A 20,652-nucleotide genomic window follows, 5' to 3' on the forward strand; every position below is an offset into this window, starting at 1 on the left:
TTAGAAGGTTTAGGTTCAAAACTGGGAGTAAAGACTTAACTCTTGGAGCTTGGGTTAGTGCTACAACTAGTCTTGGCCTGAGCCTTTTCTTCATTCATGTTTTATCCTTTTTTTCTTTATTTTTGGACACTGATAAGAGCCTGTATGAGATTGTTTCCTTTTTTCCCCCCACTTTGTAGGTATCTTGTTTGGCCAGTTTATTAGGTTGGTGCAAAAGTAGTTGTGGTTTTTGCCATTACTTTTTTTTTTTTTTTTTTTGAGACGGAGTCTCGCTCTGTCGCCCAGGCTGGAGTGCAGTGGCACAATCTCGGCTCACTGCAAGCTCCGCCTCCCGGGTTCACGCCATTCTCCTGCCTCAGCCTCTCCGAGTAGCTGGGACTACAGTTTGCCATTACTTTTAATTGCAAAAACCACAATTACTTTTGCACCAACGTAATAAAAATCCCACCCTTAGGCTTGAGTTCTCCTGTGCTCAAGCAATTTTCTTAGCTCGGCTTCTGAATAGCTGGGACTATAGGCGTGCACCACCACGCCTGGCTAATTTTTATATTTTTAGTAGAGACAGGGTCTTGCTCTTTTGCACAGGCTGGTCTCTAACTCCTGGCCTCAAGTGATCTTCCTGCTTCAGTCCCCAAGGTGTTGGGATTATGGGCATGAACCACTGCACCCAGCCCTTTATACTTAAAAAAAAAAAAAAATTCCTAACTGTAAATTGATAAATTATAGCTGTTATTTATAGGGTACAAAGTGATGTTATGATTCATGTATACAATGTAGAGTAATTAAATCAAGTTAATTAACATTCATCACCACAAATACTTTTTTGTGGGGAGAAAATTGGAAATTCTCTTTGTGATTTTGAAATGCACAATGGGATGACTATTTACTACATTCACCATGCTATGCACTATATATCTCAAAGAAAAAAACCCTTTTTCCTGCTAATTAAGGCTTTTTCTCCCCTGACCATCATCTTCCCCATTCCTCTCACCTTTCAGCAATCTTTATACACGTATCTCAGATAATAACCACTTGATTGCCAAGACTCCATATAAGAAGTTTTGGTCTTTTTTATCTTTGTACTATGGATTATGGAAGTTTCAACTTTTACATCAAATTAAGCTTGATCGTATACCTTGGCTGAGCCCACTAAATATAGCTCGGTGATTGGGATCATGTAGTCATTTGTACCTTTGCTGTGTGTCCCTGCCCACTGTTGTTACAACAGGCAGAGGTAGTTCTTTGGGCCTTACTTTAGATGTTGATGTACTAATTTATGACTTGGCTGTATTTTAAATAGCAGCTTAAATTGTGTTCGCTTCGTGTATGCCTGCAGTGATTTGAGTGTCCATTAGGGTGCATAGCCAGACAATGATGTAGTCAAATTAGGTGCCAAAGTCTTTACTTCAAGTACTTTACATACATGATTTTGCTTTTAGAAGGTGGTAGTATGGATTTACCTTGGATGTTTTGTACTTTACACAGTAGTCTTTTTCCTTTTTTTTTTTTTTTTTTTGGTATAGTGATTATCGATTAATGGCTTAGAAGTCTTGGTGCTCCTCCCTCGGCCTGTACTAAAATGGTTGGTGTTTCTGAAATGGGCTGATCAAGTTGCCTATATATAGTTATTTTTGTTGGAAGATGCCTCTGAAGACATGGGAATTAGGTTATTTATCAACAGTCATGGAAGTTGGTTGTTGCCTGATTATGGGCATTTGTGCAGTTATTTTTGATGATTTTTGTATTCAAAATTTTGCGGATGATTTTTAAATTTACAGTGTCAGTGTGCTAGGCATTGAAGGTAAAAATGGTAAACAAGTCCTCATAGAGATGAATTATCTTCCCATCTCGTTACCTTCATCTCTTCAAACTTGGGTGTTTTAGAAAACATGTGAGGGTACTTGCAGCAATGGGATTATTGAGATTTGCATTAGGGGGGCATTCTGAGGTGGCCTGTCCTGGGACTTCCTGATGCCAGTTAAAAACTAGAGTTCCTTGCTTTTGTGTGTCCAAGCTTTGCGATACCACCTGTCTGTCTAATGGAGAGTGCATCTTTAGTTGTGTATGATATGTGCTCTCAGGAGAAAATGCTTTCTTGCATGTTATGCAATAGCTATGGTTTCCTCTTATGAGTTTGCATCAGGAATATCGTGGTATTTGTATTAGAAATTTATATGAGGTTGGGTGAGGTGGCTAACACCTGTAATCCTAGTACTTTGGGAGGCTGAGGTGGGAGGATCGCTTGAGTCTAAGTGTTTGAGACCAGCCTGGACAACATAGCAAGACCTCATGTGTAAAAAAAAATTGATATGAGAGGATAGGGAGCAGATTACTACTGCTTTTTTTCCCGGCCTAAAGTGAGTTTTTTGGCTTTTTTTTTTTTTTTTTTTTTTGAGATGGAGTCTTGATCCATCACCCAGGCTGGAGTGCAGTGGCACAGTCTCGGCTCACTGCAGCCTCTGCCTCCTGCATTTAAGCAATTCTCCTGCCTCAGCCTCCCGAGTAGCTGGGATTACAGGCACCAGCCACCAAGCCCGGCTTATTTTTTTTGTATTTTTAGTGGAGACGGGGTTTCACCACGTTGGCCAGGCTGGTCTGGAACTCCTGACCTCGTGATCCGCCCACCTCGGCCTCTCACAGTGCTAGGATTACAGGTGTGAGCCACTGTGCCTGGCTGGCTTTTTGTTTTTAAATAAATTTAGTGTCCATATAAGAGTGATTTGGAGTAAATCCTTTGTTTTCCTAGACTATAAAACAGGGATGATAATAATAGGATGGAAAAGCACTTGCACAGTGCCAACACAAAAGGTTTGTAGGATAGTTTTCATTCCTGCTGTTCTCAAATTTTGTGATTAAGCAAGTTCACTTAGATGCTGTTTAGTTGAGAATTTGTGGTTTTGGTGTTTTAGTCCAAAGCAGTCCTCATTCTCAAATGTTATTTTTATCATTATGTTGCACTTGCATTCTCTTTATTGGTGTTATCAGAGTCAGCAGTACTGAAAAGAAGAGAAATCTTGTGACAGGGTTAGGTTGTGTGACAGGGTTAGGTTGTATGACTGTTGAGAAAAATGCAGTCTATTGAAGGAATGATTGGTTAAAAATAAAAGTATACTATTTTCTTTTCCTATCTTGATTTCTTTTTTGGAAAGGGGGCTTTGGATTCATTTCCTCTAAGAGAATAGTCTAATGCTATCAACTACTGAACCACATCTGATATTATTGATGATTAAAACCGTAGTCTTCCTCGTTAGCTTCCATGATGCTGTGCAGCATCTCCCAGTGTTTCAGAATAGTCTTACTCTAACCATGTCCCTTTCTCACCCTGTCCTTTATGATGTAAATAGAAATTAAATACTTGGAGAAGTCCCCCGTTTTCGGCTTTAGTGTTCTTTAGGGAGAACCTTTCATCATCCTTATGGATTCCACCCTCATCTGTTTGTGTTTAACTTTCAAAGCATCTCTTTGTGGTTTAGCTTTTTTTAGTGGTGTTGTGCCGTAGTATGTCTGGATACTGTCAGTTAAATTCTTTCCCTGTGAGGATAGGAAACCTTGGATCTTGATTTCCTCAACCGTGCTTGTCTAACTTCTCCTTCACCATCAGTACGTTCTCAGTCCCTCCGGGCTTAAAGCAGATTTTATTTTTTTATTTTACTTCTCTCTTTTTTTTTTTTTTTTTTTTTTTTTTTTACCAAGTCCTGCTTAATTTTTTCTGTAGCCACTGGTACTATGTTTAAAGCTTTGATTATTTTTATATTAGATTCATAAATTGTTGAAGCAACAAGAAAATTTAGAGTTAATTTACCCCACCTCTCTTATTTTTATTTTTGAGACAGGGTGTCATTCCTATCACCCAGGCTGGAGTGCTATGGCACAATCTTGGCTCATTGAAACCTCTGCCCCTTGAGTAGCTGGGACTAGACATAAGCCACTGCATCTGGCTAATTTTTTTTTTTTTTTTTTTTTTTTTTGAGATGGAGTTTCACTCTCGTTGCCCAGTTTGAAGTGCAATAGCACAATCTCAGCCCACTGCAACCCCTGCCACCTGGGTTCAAGCGATTCTCCTGCCTCTGCCTCCCGAGTAGCTGGGATTACAGGTGCCCACCACCACACTTGGCTAATTTTTTTTTTTAGTAGAGACAGGGTTTTACCTTCTTGGCCAGGCTGGTCTCAAACTATTGACCTGAGGTGATCCACCTGACTTGGCACCTCCCAAAGTGCTGGGATTACAGGTGTGAGCTACTGTGCTCGCCCCCCCCCCCCCCTTTTTTTTGATAAGTTTTGTAGAGGTGGGGGTCTCCCCATGTTGCTCAGGGTGTCCTCTAACTCCTGAGCTCAAGTGATTGGCCCACCTTGGCCTCCCAAAGTGCTGGGATTACAGGCATGAGCCCCTACTACACCTGGCCTATTTTATTTTATAGATGAAGAAATGGATACTCAGGTTAAGTGATTTGTCTTAGCTTCTCATTACCTGTGTGACCTGATATTACAGCTCTCTGGTCTCTCAACATTTAATACCTCTTCCTAGTCCAACGTTCTTCTTTGTTTTTTTTGAGACAGGATTTTGTTAGGTAGCCCAGGCTGGAGTGCTGTGGCGTGACACAGTTCACCGTAGCCTCAACCTCCTGGGCTCAAGTGACTTTCCTGCCTCAGCCTCTCGAGTAGCTGGGACCACAGGTGTGCGCTACCATGCTTGGCTGATTTTTAAAATTTTTGTAGAGAATGGGGTCTTGCCATGTTACCCAGGCTGGTCTCGAACTCCTGGGCTCAGGTGATCCTCCCGCCTTGGTCTCTCAAAGTGCTGTGATTATAGGCATGAGCCCCAGCATTTTTTCTTTTTTTCTTTTTTTCTTTTTTTTTTTTTTTTTGGAGATGGAGTCTGGCTCTGTTGCCCAGGCTGGAGTGCAGTGGCTCGATGTCTGCTCACTGCAAGCTCCGCCTCCCAGGTTCACGCCATTCTCCTGCCTCAGCCTCCCGAATAGCTGGGACTACAGGCGCCCGCCACCGTGCCCGGCTAATTTTTTTGTATTTTTAGTAGAGACAGGGTTTCACTGTGTTAGCCAGGATGGTCTCGATCTCCTGACCTCGTGATCCGCCCGCCTCGGCCTCCCAAAGTGCTGGGATTACAGGCGTGAGCCACTGCGCCCGGCTGCATTTTTTCTTAAAAACTTCTAAGTTTTTCTTTAAGCTAAAGCTTTATATGTCCATATTTTGGAGTCAACTATTCTAGATTGGGTAAGACAAACAGGAGTCCTTAAATAGCCCACTCTCTTTTTTTCCCTTTCCTGAAGACAGTATAATACTTTGGACTGTTTTAACCAGTTAAAAATGTATATTTACCTACATATGTCTGAAGACTGTATTTGAAGAGTTCATACTTGTGTGTAAACTTCCTGATTTTTTTAGTTCTAAGCAGTATCTATTGATTTTCTGACATGGAAGATAAGGATTGGCTCTTTCTTCTCTCCTTTACTGTACCTTTATCCCTGTTTTCTGTCTTCCCTATCCACCCAATAGAGGTTTGTTAACATTTTGGTTAAATCACTATTTAGTTTTTTCATTACAACCACGTATACTACATTACGACCATGCATACTTTTTTTTTTGTTTTTTGAGGCGGAGTCTCGCTCTGTCGCCCAGGCTGGAGTGCAATGGTGTGATCTCAGCTCACTGCAACCTCTGCCTCCCGGGTTCAAGTGATTCTCCTGCCTCAGCCTCCTGAGTAGCTGGATTTAAGGCATGCGCCACCACGTCCGGCTAATTTTTGTATTTTTAGTAGAGATGGGGTTTCACCATGTTGGTAAGGCTGATCTCAAACTCCTGACCTTGTGATCCACCCGCCTTGGCCTCCCAAAGTGCTGGGATTACAGGCATGAGCCACCGTGCCTGGCCCATGTATACTATTTATAGCTGTTAAATGGTATAAATTACAAATACTTTCCTTTCCTAAACAACCTTTTGTTTCCTCTGGAAATGTGTTACTCTGTGTGTGTGTGTGTGTGTGTGTGTGTGTGTGTGTGTGTGTGTGTGTGTTTTGAGTTGGAGTCTCACTCTGTTGCCCAGGCTGGAGTGCAGTGTCGCGATCTCAGCTCATGGCAACCTCTGCCTCCTGGGTTCAAGCGATTCCCCTGCCTCAGCTTCCTGAGTAGCTGGAATTGCAGGCGTGTGCCACCACACCTGGCTAATTTTTGTATTTTTAGCAGGGACAGGGTTTCACCATGTTTGCCAGGCTGGTCTTAAACTCCTGACTTCAGGTGATATGCCCGCCTCGGCCTCCCAAAGTGCTGGGATTACAGGCATGAGCCACTGCGCCCAGCCGTGTGTGTGTGTGTGTGTGTGTGTTTTAAATGTACTTATCACTAATTTAGCCTCAGACTTTTAGCCAGTTACATATTCAGATCTTCCCTCATCTTTATCCTTTTGAAGGAATCTTTCTAGTTTGGACTGCTGGCTCTCCCATTCTGTGACCTTGGGGGTTCTTTTTACGTCTTTCCTCCCCATTGGACCTCCTATTCCTGTGTTCTGTGTTACCTTGTTGCTGTCCTTAGTTTTAGTGGAGCATAGTTGCCGGTAGTTTTCGGTGAGAAAGGTGTATAGGAGCTAGATCTTTTGAGACTGTGTGTCTTTCTGTGTACTCGTGATTGATGTAGTTTGACTGGGTATATGCTTTTGGGTTGGAAATAGTTTTCCTTCTATATTAGTCTGCTCAGGGTTGCCATAACAAAATATCATAGGCTGGGTGGCTTAAACAACAGAAATTTATTTTCTCATGTTCTGTAAGCTAGAAGTTCAAGATCAAGCTTCTTGCCAATTTGGTTTCTAGAGAGTGGCCTCTTTCTGGTTTATAGACACCATCTCTTCTCACATGTGGTGCCAGTCATCATACCAGATGACACAGTCTGGAGCACCATAATCCCAAATGTTGGAATACCTAAAGATCAGAATCCCTGAAGATCAAAATCCTTAAAGATTATAATCTCTAAAATCCTGAAAATCACAAAAGATTAAAATCCTGAGTGTTGAAGCCCTGAAAGCCAGTTACTAGGGAAGGGATAGTATGTTTTTGGTTGTGCATAGGATAGTTGCATCACGTTAGACGGAACTATTACCTTGTTATTGTCTTTATTCATAAATTAAGTATGGTTTAAGGAGATGTGTGTGGGTACCACGTTGACAATAGGTGGACTTGTGGACTCAGTTTTAGGTGACACCTTAACTAAGGAATACCTAGAAACCTGGTGAAACATTAGGTTTTGGGTGTGTCTGTGAGAGTGTTTTCAGAGGAGATGGAAAAATTCTCAAACAGCATCTAAATGCACTTGCTTAATCACAAAACATCAGGTATCAATGTCTGCCCTTACAAACCTTTTGTGCTGGCATTGTACAAGTGCTTTTCCATTCCTGTCATTAGTTATTATCCCTATTTTATAATTGATAATACCTCACTCACTAATGCGTGAGTCTGAGTGGGCTGCGGGGAAGATCTGCCCTCAGTGTTGGCGGGTACCATCCAATCAACCAGGGCCCAGACTCTTCTGCTGCCTTGGATGTGAGAGATCCAGGGTTGCCAGCCTTTGGACTCCAGGATGTACACCAGCAGCCCCCATGGGTCCTGAGGCTTTTGTGGACTGAGTTAGAAACCACTGGCGTCCCTCGTTCTCAGGCCCTTTGGACTTGGATTGAACCTTGTCACTGGCATCCTGGGGGTCTTCAGCTTGCCTGTCATGGGACTTCCCAGCACCATAATCGCGTGAGCTCATTCCCTGCATAAATCCCCTCTCATGTATCTGTATACATATCTTATCAGTTCTGTCTTGCTGGAGAAGCTTAATACAAATCTGGTATTGGGGAAGTCAAATATTCCTTCTTACTGTGTTTCTTAAAACACAATGGAACAGATCTGTGAAATTGCTCCCTTGCAAAAAGGCGGTGATAAGTGTATGAGGCTACTTAATGGTGAAAGATAAAAATGTTAAAGTTTATTATTATTAGGGCTATGAAAGCAGAAAATTGCTTAATTGCAACAGCCGGACATAACAGACTTTGAAACAGACAGCATGTACTTACAGAGTTTGAAGACCACAACTGCTCTTCAAATACAAGTGCAACAAGTATTTCGAAGATCACAGATGCAGTGAAGACAGACAAAAACTACAAGAAATTTCTTCTGCCAAATTATTCAGTCCTATAAGACTTCTGCCCATTCACACATAGCGCCAGTTTGCTATGCTATGTATTTAGTCTTCACATCGTATTCAATACTGGGGGTATAAGTTGTATATATTCTTTTTGTTTTATGCATTTTTTGCATATTTGACTCCACAAAAGTACATTTTTACAGTGTTGACTTTGTGTGTAAGCATTGTACATATGTGTAAAACAGTTGAAACTTCCTCAGTAAATAAAGAGATGTCCTTTTTGTATATCTGCATTTGTGAAAGATAAAATTCGAGATCTCGGCTCTCTGAGCAACTGCATATGTGATGTTGATCCATCATGGTTTTTGGTAGATCTCATCAAAAGACATAGGTTGTAGATGACTGCAGTTATAAAGCTGAGTGCATACAATAACCACCCGTAGTTATATGCATTTAATGTATGTACGAATGAATGAGTGAGACAAGGTCTTGCTTTGTCACCCAGGCTGGAGTGTGGTGGCATGATCATAGCTCTCTGTAACCTCAAACTCCTGGGCTTTAAGCGACCCTCCTGCCTTAGCCTCCTGAGTAGCTAGGACTGCAGGTGCGTACTCCAAAGTCCAGCTAATTTAAAAAAAATTTTTTTTTGTAGGGGTGGGATCTCACTGTGTTGCCCAGGCTGGTCTTGAACTGGCCTTAAGCATTCCACCCGTCAGAGCCTCCCAAAGCTCTGGGATCTCAAGCCTGAGCCACCATGCCGGCTGTTATATACATTTATGCATTTCGCTTTTTTTTTTTTTAAACCTATTTCTTTATGAATGTAGTTTGTCTGCTCACGACTGTTAGTCTACTCATGTGACTGTCATTATTAGACCTGAATTATACCTTGTATCCTTGCAAAAATATGCATGTGATTATTGCCTATTTTATTGTGTAAAGTGACCTATGACGTGTTCTCTCATTTTTTTATGTTTCTCAAATCCCCCTTTATTTTTTATTTTTTGAGACGGAGTCTTGCTCCGTCGCCCAGGCTGGAGTATAGTGTTGTGATCTCGGCTCACTGCAACTTCTGCCTCCCAGGTTCGAGTGATTCTCCTGCCTCAGGCTCCCAAGTAGCTGGGATTACAGGCGTGCATCACCATGCCTGGCTAATTTTTGTATTTTTAGTAGACACGGGGTTTCGCCATGTTGGCCAGGCTGGTCTTGAACTCCTGACCTCAGGCGATCCACCTGCCTCAGCCTCCCAAAGTGCTGGGATTACAGGAGTGAGCCACCATGCCTGGCCTGAAATCCCCCTTTGAAAGTATAAATACATGTCTTCCAAAAGTTTTTTAAAATTATTTTTTCCAGAATTACATTTTTGGGATTTTGATCTTTTGGGATTGTAATTGTCAGGATTTTAGACTTTAGGGCTTTTGATCTTTCAGGCTCAAAAGGAAAGAAAACATCTCCCAGGACCAGATGTGGAGTAGACGGGAATTGGAGAGAAGCTGAAGCCCAGGCCCAGCACCAGGCTGGGGGCCCAGGTGCTACGGGGGTCCCAGCCATTAACAGAGCTTCATGCAGGTGGGCAGCTGGAGCCGGGGGGCTCACTCTCTTGTGAAACAGGCAGAAAAACAGGCCAAACTCTGCTGGGGGCTGCAGCTTTTACAAGCACCCGGTCTCCTGAGGCAAAAGGACACACACTTTGTGGAGGCCAGGAACTGGACCAGCCTGTCGGGGGCTTGGTAACTCCATCTAGAACATCCTCAGGGTCTCCACAAGGGAGACACAGCACAGTACCACAGGAGATGGCTGGGACAAAGAACCAGGAGCTGGAGGGGTGAGGCGGGGGGGGGGGGGGGGGGGGGGGGGGGCAGCAATCCTGAAACAATGAGAACATAGAGAAGAGAAAGAAAAGTCATACCAGCTCGGAAGAGCTTTCAAACCGACATTCCAAACATGCCCAGAATTCTAATGTTCACAAAGTTATCCAGTCAATAATTAGAATCCACTGCAGATGAGCATTCAACATTTGGGATTGTGACATTCAAGATTGTGTCTTTCGAGATTATGACCCAGACTTTCTCAACATGGCCTTTTCTTTGGGTTCATGTGCACGTGGTGTCTCATAAGCATACTAATCCTGTCAAATCAGGGCCCCACCCTTATGACTCCATTTAACTGTAATTACTTCCTTTCTCCAAATATAACCATGCTGGGAGTTAGGACTTCAGCATATGAATGGAAGAGTTGGGGGACAGACATTCAGCCAGAACGCATCTCTTCAGAATTCTTTAGACATTGCCTCATTATCATTTTTTTATTGTAATAAAATACGTATAACAACATTTACCATCTTAGCCATTTTAAGTGTACAGTTTAATAGTATACCTTCATAACATTGTGCAATCAGCACCATCCTCCATCTCCTGTTCTGCTTTCTAGCTCTGATTTTGACTATTCTGAGTACCTCCAATAAGTTGGAATTACTTAGTCTTCTGCCTTTATTCAAGACATTTTTGTCATTTTTGTGACTGGCTTATTTTACTTGGCACGTCTTTATGGTTCATCCACATCGTAGCATATATCAAAATTTCCTTTTCAAGACTGAATAATATTCCATTGTATGTATCTACAGGTTAAGCATCCCTAATTGGAAAATTCGAAATGCTTCAAAATCTGAAACTTTTTGAGTGCCGACACGATGCCACAGGTGGAAGATTCCACACCTGACCTCATACAACACATGTGACCTCATGTGACTGGTTGCAGTCAAAATATAGACACACAATACACAATTTGTTTAAAATATTGTGTAAAATTACCTTTAGGATATATGTATAAAGCATACTTTAAACTGAATTATATGTTTAGATTTGGGCCCTATCCCAAGATATCTCATTATGTATATGCAAATATTTAAAAATGCAAAAAAATTGAAATCTGAAATACTTCTGGTCTCAGGCATTTTGGACAGGGGATACTCCGTCTCTAACATACTTCACTTGCCCATTCATCTGTTGATGGACACTTGGGTTGCTTCCATGTTTTAGCTGTTGTGAGTAATGCTGCCATGAACACGGGTACACAAATATCTTTTCAAGACCCTGCCTTCAGTTCTTTTGAGTGTAGAACCAGAAGTGGACTTGCTGGGTCATATAGTAATTCTATTTTTAATTTTTTGAGGAATGAACATACTGTACCACAGCTGCTGTACCATTTTGCATTCCCACCAATAGTGCACAAGAGTTCCAGTTTCTCCACATCCTTATTGACACTTATTTCCTGTTTTTTTTTCTTCTTTTCCTATAGTAGCCATCCTAATGGATGTGGTGTGTTACTTCACTTTTTTGTTTTCTGTTCTTGAGAAATCTGAAACTATTCAGATTTTTGGTCTTGGAATACCTAGGCTCTTCTTTGTGCCAGGGTCATGCCGTTTAACAGTGATGTTCCTTGATGTGGATCTGTTTTCAGGAATTATTTATCTGATTTCCTCCCTTCTGTTTTTTTGTTCTTTCTTTTTTTTTGAACCCCTGTTGGTTGGATGTTGGAAAATGTTGCTAAAATGTTCTATTTTAGGCTTTCAATTTTCTTTCCTGTTTTCTGATTGTCTTTTCCTCTAACTTGCATTTTTCTGTTTGTTTTGCTACTTTTTATGGTATAGGCTTTCTGGAGGTGTCTGGTAATCCTTGGTTTTCATTCCTATTTAAAAGTCAGGGATACACAACAGAGTTGGAGCATTTGAAATTGACATTCATTCCCAGCTTTGTTCACTATAAAAGGACAGAGGAAGTGACAGGTTCAGTATCTATGAACGTACTTTGCTCTCAGACCTTCATTTCTAAATTACATCCCCCACTAAAAGGAACCAAGACTCCTTGGAGAAATGGCAGATTTCAAAGCTGAACACAGAATGCATAAGACAAATCCAGAACATGTTACATGAGGAAATAAGGAAGTGCTTAAGAACTATGAAAAGCACACAAGAGCATGCTGGAAGGGGCTCCCACTGGCCAAATGTGGGACAATTTGAACATCAGAATGAATAATGATGTTAATTGGCCAGGCACAGTGGCTCACACCCGTAATCCCAGAACTTTGGGAGGCCAAGGCGGACGGATCATTGGAGGTCAGGAGTTTGAGACCAGCCTGGCCAACATGGTGAAATCCCGTCTCTACAAAAAATAAAAAAATTAAGCAGGCATGTTGGCGGTTGCTTCTAATCCCAGCCACTCAGGAGGCTGAGGCAGGAGGATCACTTGAGCCCAGGAGGTGGAGGTTGCAGTGAGCTGAGATTGCACCACTGCACTCCAGCCTGGGCGAGAGAGCAAGACCCTGTCTTCAAAAAAAAAAAAAAAGTTAATAAAATATGAATCTGGGAGTCCCTACTGATGGCATAATGAAAGAATAAGTGGGGAGAAGGGAGCATCCCTCACTGAAGTTTGAATGCCAGGAGGAACAGTAGAGCCCCAAAAACCTCATCATTTTCATAACTGAGTATCAATTGATTCAGACAAGAATTGCCAGTTGGCACTAAAACTACTGGATGAACGTTGTAAGAACATAGTCTCTAAGTATTGTTCTACAGATTATGAATTAATTACAAAGGAAAATGCTCAGTTTACAGTGAAGAAATCTGGCAAATATAATTTTAACCAAGTGACTGAAATTATCACCAATAATGGGGCAAATTGACATCATCTTGTCTCTTTCTGAAGGTGATGCTCCAGGAGAAACAAACCTTCATTTATGTAGTACTACTGCCAGAAGCACATAACCCATATTCTTCAAAGATGTCAGTGAAATGAATGGAAAAAAACGTTGAACTATTTCAGATGAGAGGAAATTAAGGAAATAGGACTTTAGAATGTAATACGTGATCCTAAATTGGAGGGAAGAGGGATTTGCCATACAGGACCTTTCTGTTTTGTCTAAGGACTCTAGCAGCACAGCCACATGGTCTGTTCTCATTTTAAGCAAAAATTGGGATGATTATACTTTTTGCAGTATATAGTCAAAAACCACCTAACTGGTAAAATATTTTATTTTTATAATTAAATATACTCGTTTTAATTTGCATCTAGGCTTGTTACTGTTATTTTTATTGATTGATTTTAACAAATGTTTAACACTATTATCTTACTTGAGGGAAAATGTTGATATCACAATGTAGTATGAGTTTTATGGGGGAAAGGCATTAGATGAACAGCATTGTTTTGGAGATGCCTTGTAGATTGCATTCTTAGGGGATTTGTTTTTTTTTTTTTTGGCCCTGTCAGGCTTCACTACTTAGAGGAATTCTAATTAGTTCAGTGTCCACAGTTTAAGTCTTTTTCCACAGTATTAAGCTATATATGAAGTGCATACCTTGGAAGATAATTTCTATTCTTTTCATGTGCAGTGTTTGGTTAATTGACATTAAAGACTGAATTTGAGTATAGCTAGAACTTCAGTGATCTTAATGTTCTACTCACGCTTCCTGATAAAATGTATTAAGTGGACTGCCGGGGGGGGGCATTTAAAGGAAGGAAATTGTAAAATTTTAGTATTTGAAAGTGTGGTGCCTTTATAGTGGACCCTATGTTGGATAAGAATAGAATTGATGTTTTTAGAAGACAAAGGTAAGGATATGTATTTTTCTTCTTCACTCATTGATAGTGCTATTATGACATCTGTATTTACTTCTGAGCTACTGTTTAGGGTAGGATAAAAGCTAAGGTAGAGAGATGACAGTGCCTTTTTTCTTATGTTCATATAGAAAAATTTTAATGATTAACTAGAACTTTTTAATTCCCTGTGGTATAGTTCTGTGTGGCCCAAGACCCTGACCCAGTATGCTTTAATGGCAGCTATCATCACACCAAAAGAGAACATATGTGATTATCTGCCTTTTTTTTTTTCTTTTACAGGAGAGCTTGTTTCATATCCGTATCCCACTTTATTCCCGCTAATCTGCTAATGCAGTAAATTGGGGGAAAACTGTTACCAGGATAACCTGTAATGGGCAAGGAGCCACAAAGAAGAAAACATTTCATTTAATTTTTAAACTTGGTTTGAAAGGTAAGACCATTATGATTAGCAGGAGTTTCCTGCCATTAATGACATCAAGGAAAGCTATGGTTCTATTGTGAGACCCTGGAGTCTTAGCAAACCAGGTGGAGACCAGTCTCTCTGAGCTAGGTACAATATGGTTCTATGGTACTGTGGTATTTTAAGGAAGTTAAATGACAGCCTCTTCAGTCTGCTTTGGTATATCTTAAATCTACAGAACTCAAAGGATTCTAAGTTTATAGGGGGTTATTGAGAGGGGCGCCAAAGACCAGCCAGGCCTAGTAAGCTGAAGTAGTAGCACGCAGAGAAAGACTCGCTGCCCAGGCCACTGCTTCCAGGGCACTGGGGCTCTCTCTGTGTGTTTGTTTTTGTTTTATACCAGCGAAAGGACGTTTGACTTCTGGTCAGCCACTTTTGTCTTTCTGAGTCCTAATCTCCATCACTTTAGAACTTTTTATTAAAGATTAGAGATTGAATTTGCATATTTGACTTTTGGCTCGGTTGGCATTTACTAGGAAGTGGCAGAAGTGGCACAGTAGGTCCTTTTGGGGGACATGCAAACATAGTTAATCAAATTTCACTTGTCCCCATTGTATCTCTAGAAGGTAGACAAAAATCATTTAATCATCTACCTTCCTGAACTGGTGCTAGCTCTAAGACTTGAAATTTTAGTCACTTTTTGCTTGGCTTTCTTTTTATCCTGATGAGCAGTGATTTACCAGGGCCTATTGGTTCTACTGTTGACTCTTGAAACTGTCTTTTTCTTTTTGTTTCCACGGCTGCAAAGCTAGGTCAGACTTTGTTGCCTGGAGAGATACTATGGTGGTTTTGCTGTGAGGGGTCTCTGCTTCTAACTGCCAGGTGGATGTTTCCTAGGCATCTATAATACTACTTTGCATATGATGTCTCCTCAGCCCCAGCCCCTGAAGAACAGTCCTACTCAACCCTTGCAGGTTCCCCTAGCACTTAAACAGTGACGTCCAATTCTTGCCCCCGATAATTCAGATTCTCCTACACAACTTAGGATTTCCTCAGCTTCACCTCAATATTCTTCTGGATGAATCCATGTGGAGAATTCTCTGCAAGTATTCATTCCCCTTGTGACTCCTTGTCTCATAGAGTTTTTTTGTTTGTTTGTTTTCTGAGATAGGGTCTCGCTCTGTTGCCCAGGCCAGAGTGCATTGGTGCGATCTCGGCTCACAGCAACCTCCACCTCCCGGGTTCAAGCGATTCTCCTGTCTCGGCCTCCTGAGTAGCTGGGATTACAGGCGTGCACCACCACGCCCGGCTAATTTTTGTATTTTTAGTAGAGACGGTGTCTCACTATGTTGGCCAGGCTGGTCTTGAACTCCTGGCCTCAAGTGATCTACCTGCCTAGGCCTCCCAAAGTGCTGGTATTACAGGCGTGACCACCGCGCCCGGCCTCATAGAGTTTTATTATTGTTCTTTGTATTTGAATTCACATCTTCTGGGGCTCAGCTTTCTTCCTGCCTTTTTTGTCACACCACCTTGGATTGTTCCAGTTCCCTTGTGATCCCTCCTTTGTGAACTCTCGGAGCATCTCATTAAGTTATTTTAGAATTCTCTTTAACTACATTTTAAGTATTTTGTGAGCAAGCAGCTTTAACTTCTTTGTATCTTTAGTACTTTTCACAAAATATAGGTATCATTAATTGTTTGGTGGTAGGAGCTAAAATGTCAGAGGCATTTCTCAGGAGAATATTTTTGAGACTTTCCCTCTGTCTCCTTGTTGTTTATTTTGTTTTTTCTTTGCTGATAGAGATTCTTAGCTTCGGCAGCTCGTGGAACAATTTCTTACCTTTAGTTATTCCTCCTCCTCCTCCTTTTACACATCTGTGCTCGTCAGCATGCTGTCCCACACTAGAGTGAACCCTTCAAAGTCTCCAGGAGTCCTAGAATCAATGCCAAGTGGTTACGATGGTTCCTGGAGAGGAACAGCACTGTAGGTATAGGGCACTTTAGACCAGGGGCTGGCAAACAAAGCATTTATTGCAAAGGCCAGATAATAAATATTTTAGGTTTTGTGGGCCAAGAGGCAAAAAAGAGGATTTATATACCAAGAGACACAACAAATTTTTATAGGCTTTGTTATTGATGAGATTCATAATGTAATAATTTAGTTCAATTTTCTGTAATACAGCTTTCTCTTACTAGTGAGAAGACTGGAGTTCTTTATTCTAGGGGGATAATATTTCACCTAATTGGTCTTTAAAGTCAGAGTTGCTCTCATCAAAATCTATTGCAAAGGTACATCTAATCTATTAATGTTGATCTGCAGCAAGGTTTTACATTTTTCATCTTTGGAAATGTCTTTCTACACAGGTAGGTACTCCCACATTATCAGTTCCCAAGCATATTACTTCAGTTGAATATATTCATTATTTGGAAGGCATATGTAGAATTCTCTTGGATTCTTCTCTTGATGCTTACTTTTTAGTATGTCATTACATAGTAAATTAATCATTTCTAATTATAGTTTAGGTGATAGCTCCTTACTTGCACAACTGAATGGATTTTGAAATATGGAGATTTCCTTTGCCTTTGCATCAAGGTCTGCAAAATGCTATGTAACTGTAGTTTCAGCTCAGAAAACATGTCCACTGCCAATCTCTATGGGAATGGAGAGCTCATCTCCTACAGGAAGTGTATGAAGCAGCTTGACCTTCCTTATCAACCAGAGAAAGTTGGTTAAATGATGTTAATGTAGTAGATGGTTCACATGTCAGCCATTGAGACTTCAGCAAAGGCAGATTTCTACAGCTATCCAGTGTTCAGTAATTGTCGTTCACAACTGTTCTTCTTGTTCAGAAAAATTTCAGTCTTTGCCTTGTGCTCAAAAAATCACGATAAAACTTCACCACATCAAGCTGCTGTGTGATAGGGCAAACCAGGATGGTTAAGTCCATGAGTGAAAGAAGTTTACTGCTGGTGCTACTGGTTCAGTAACAGGTGATGGATTTCAAAAGTCTCCAGATGCCTGCTGGCGAATAATCAAAGAATAACTGTAAGCTTTAAACACCTTACATTTTTACAGGTTTTCTAAGTTTGTTGAACTAAGCCCTTTTCTGTTCTATACACAACCAGAATCAGTTGTAGCATGTCCTATCAGATTCTACTGTAGGTTGTCTTTTTTCAACTTCTTTGAAAATATTCTGCCTGTAGTTCTTTCGTGAAGACTGTTCATGGAGGCTAAAAAGTCAGAGGTGTATCACAAGGTTTATAGCAAAAAATAACAATTATTCCATCTTTTCTCATCTCTGAATTACTCACTTGGGACTGCTACCTTCATCACTTAGCTGTTTTCCCTTATTTCCACATTTCTAAATAATTTGCCTATATGTAGCTGTTTCTAATCTCCTTGGCTTCTAATTATGAAGAAGAGGTTTTAGTTCTTACATGGATAGCTCCTTCCCTCCTTCACCTTTTGGTTAAATTCAGTATTTAAAGGTATGTATATTTTGGTTAATTATTCCCAGAATCCCTAACAAAATTTGCAAAATTCTCTTCAGTGTGGTCACATACATCTGGCAGTCAGCTGTGTCTCTTTCTTGGACTCACTTTTTCCAAACCCTCTGCCTCATGCCTTCCTCTGTACTGGTTGCAGTTGACCTTCTCCGTAACTGCTGGTGTTTCTCCTCACCTTTCTTCTGGGAGTCATCTATCTCTTGATGTCTCGTATTTCTGGTTTCATGTATTGTCATGTTTTGGTGAAGAACATTCTGCAGTAGCTACCTGAGAAAGTGTGAATAGATCCGTCAGACCTTCCATGTCTGAAAATGTTGGTTTCAAGAATTGATACTAAGTTATGGTCCTTTTTTTGTGTTGTTTTTGTGAGTTCCCCTCCTCCCCACCCACCACTAGAAGGTTTAGATACTTCATCTCTGCTACCATGGAACTACTACTCAGTACCTTGGGAGGATCTGTCGCACCACTCATTGTGGTGGCCTGTGCAGGCCCTAAGGAGAGCCACATTTGTTAAGCTCTGGGAAAATTGCTTTCTTCTATTTCCTACCCATGCCCCCCTGCCCGCCCCCCCCCCCACCTTTTTTTTTCCTTGGCCAAGAGGTGGGTGATAGATTATGTTATTCTAAAACTTTTTTATTTGAATATTTTATTTGAATTTTATTTGAATATTGGACTTCCTAAATTGTTTAAGTTTTTTGTCTTTTCATGAATTTGTTGGCATTCTTGGCTGTAGTTTCCTTTTTTCTCTTTTGTCCTTTATTTTGTTGTGTTACTAGAGTTTCCAGAGCAGTGGAGAATGCGTGGAGTTCAACCCACTAAGCATCTGGAAGGTTACATAATCTTTTCTATTTTCTTACTGGAGCTCCGTGTCAGCCCAAATGTAGCCATGTATTGTACCTTTTATATCCAATGGATTTTGAGAAGAGATTTATAAAACAGCATGTTAATCATTTAGTACAACCTTCCTGTCCAGAACAGGAACTCCTTTTGTTCTTATAGAAAATCATTCAGGCTTTGCCAGGGCACCTCCAATTGAGGGGCCTCGCATGCAGCCACAGCCCTCATCTTTAGCAAGTTTTGCTTCTACTGCTTGTAGATAATTTGCACTTTTTACTTACTGGTTCTTATTTCATCCTTGGGTACAGTACAAGACAGGTCTTCTCTTCTAAGCTTTTAAATATATTCAAAGGCAGTTACTTTATCCCTCCAGGTAGTGAGCCTTTCTGCTGCCCTGGCCATCTCTGGATGCCATGTGGTTGCCAGACTCTTTGTTTTCCTTCAGAACAGGATATGCTATTTCCTGGTGTGACGTGATGTGCTCAGGGCAGGCCACAGTGGGATTAGTTTCTCCTCTGGTCCTAGACATTATTTATCTGTTACTATATTCTGAGATTTCTTCGCTTATTAGTTACATCATAATATTAGAACTTTCTGTTGGACTTACAATCAACTGAAATCTTTGGACTTTTTTGTTTCTTTTCTTCACTTCAGCAGTTTTCTTCTCCCTGGCCTTCTTCCCATCTTGTTTTTCAGTTTTTGTCTGAAAAGGACTTTATATTCATTCACGTTAAATAAATTTTTCTTGATTCGTTGTGTCAAACAGTGTGACTGCTGACTTACCCAGGATTAGCTCTTCCTCTTAGCTTTGTGTTTTCTGTGCATTTTGACAAGCCTGTGGCATCCTGTGAATCCATGCCATCAGAGCCCTTGGCCACAAGAGCTGAGCTTGTCCAGAGCTCTTCAGGCTGAATGCCCAACTCTCTTGTCTGGGAAGTGATTCTCCACCCTGTGCACAGAGACACATGGTTCCTCTTCATGAACTTGTCCTGAGAGCCGTTGGATTGCAAGGCTGACCTGCTGTTGCTGCCTTCTACAAGCTGAGGCCACACACAGCTGGCTGGGCTGGGGTCATGCTCTTGATGACTGCTTCTTTGACTAGGAAAAGTGCACACTTTGGAGCTAGTCAGACCTGGATTTGTGTCCCAATTCTGCTAGCATGTTTACTAGCTCTGGTCTTTAGTAGAAAGTCATTTGACCTCTTAGAATTTTAGTTTTTTCCATCTGCAAAATGAGAACAAAACCTTGAAGGTATGAAGTATCTGGTATCTAAAAGCATGAAGCCTAGAGTCTGGCAGTATGGTAGGCACCTAATGGTAGCTGCTGTTAATAATTATGTTTCCACCTTTATATAAAGTTGCAGTGTCCAGACAGTTAATGTGATTGTGGAATAGCTAGGAGAGATTGAAGATTGTTTTTCATAAGGAGCTATAAAGACCATTCTCTGTTGAACTTTTATTCCTGAGCAGTCTCAGTAGTCTATGAATCTACTTTAACTTTTCTTGCACATTAGGTTGCATACTGTAAAACATTTACAAGAGAAAGAACTTCCTGAAGGTTAACAGTTTATTGCTGCTAGCCTGAAGCTGTTGAGGTAGCCCTGAATACTTAAGGGTTATGTACAGTCTGATCAAAGTTTGCTAGGGAAGGAAGATAGACGATAATAGCTAAAACTTTTAAAAAAACGGGCTTTTGAAAGATTTTTTTGTGACCAAGTTACCAATTCTGTCTTTCATTATAGAATTTGATAGCTCTTTTCTTAATCTGAAGACTGCTTCTTTTTGACCATTTGCCAAAAGCATCTCAGTGTGCTCCTGAATTTCTACTTGATTAGGAAAGGCCATTTTCTTTGGGTACCTTGTCTGTAAGATATTTGAATAATAAATGACCATTGTCACTTACCTCAAGTTGGGTGAGTTATAAATGGTACATAACTGGGTTTCACTTAATACAAACTTCACTGACTTGGATTTTCCAAGCTTTGCCTTCACCACATGTTAGTATAGAATTCCCTTTCTAGCCAAGCAGTTTGACCATTTTTCATTTGCTGAGGACCACCTCCTATCTCTTCAGTTTTGGAGACTTAGAAACTTTTTGTGTTGTTGCAGATAGCCATGCCAATCATAACCATTTCCTACTCTGTTCCAGTTACCTGTTGTTT

The 20,652-nt window shown here is 40.8% G+C and overlaps 1 protein-coding gene across 50 annotated transcripts in view; it reads left to right on the forward strand.

Moving 5' to 3' along the window:
* PPP6R3 (protein phosphatase 6 regulatory subunit 3) overlaps nt 1-20,652 on the forward strand; it is a 164,169-nt gene that overhangs the window by 48,896 nt on the left and 94,621 nt on the right. For 33 of the 50 annotated variants that reach the window (XM_063644343.1, XM_063644315.1, XM_063644225.1 and 30 more), the window contains one exon: nt 14,027-14,177. The gene's annotated coding sequence lies outside the window, so the exon portion shown is untranslated. Of the gene's footprint in view, nt 1-9,562; nt 9,702-14,026; nt 14,178-20,652 lie in introns of all 50 variants that reach the window. The other 17 variants (XM_063644208.1, XM_063644299.1, XM_063644353.1 and 14 more) reach the window with 1 other exon arrangement.

Source organism: Symphalangus syndactylus, chromosome 1 (assembly GCF_028878055.3).
Source record: "Symphalangus syndactylus isolate Jambi chromosome 1, NHGRI_mSymSyn1-v2.1_pri, whole genome shotgun sequence".
Lineage (NCBI taxonomy): Eukaryota > Metazoa > Chordata > Mammalia > Primates > Hylobatidae > Symphalangus > Symphalangus syndactylus.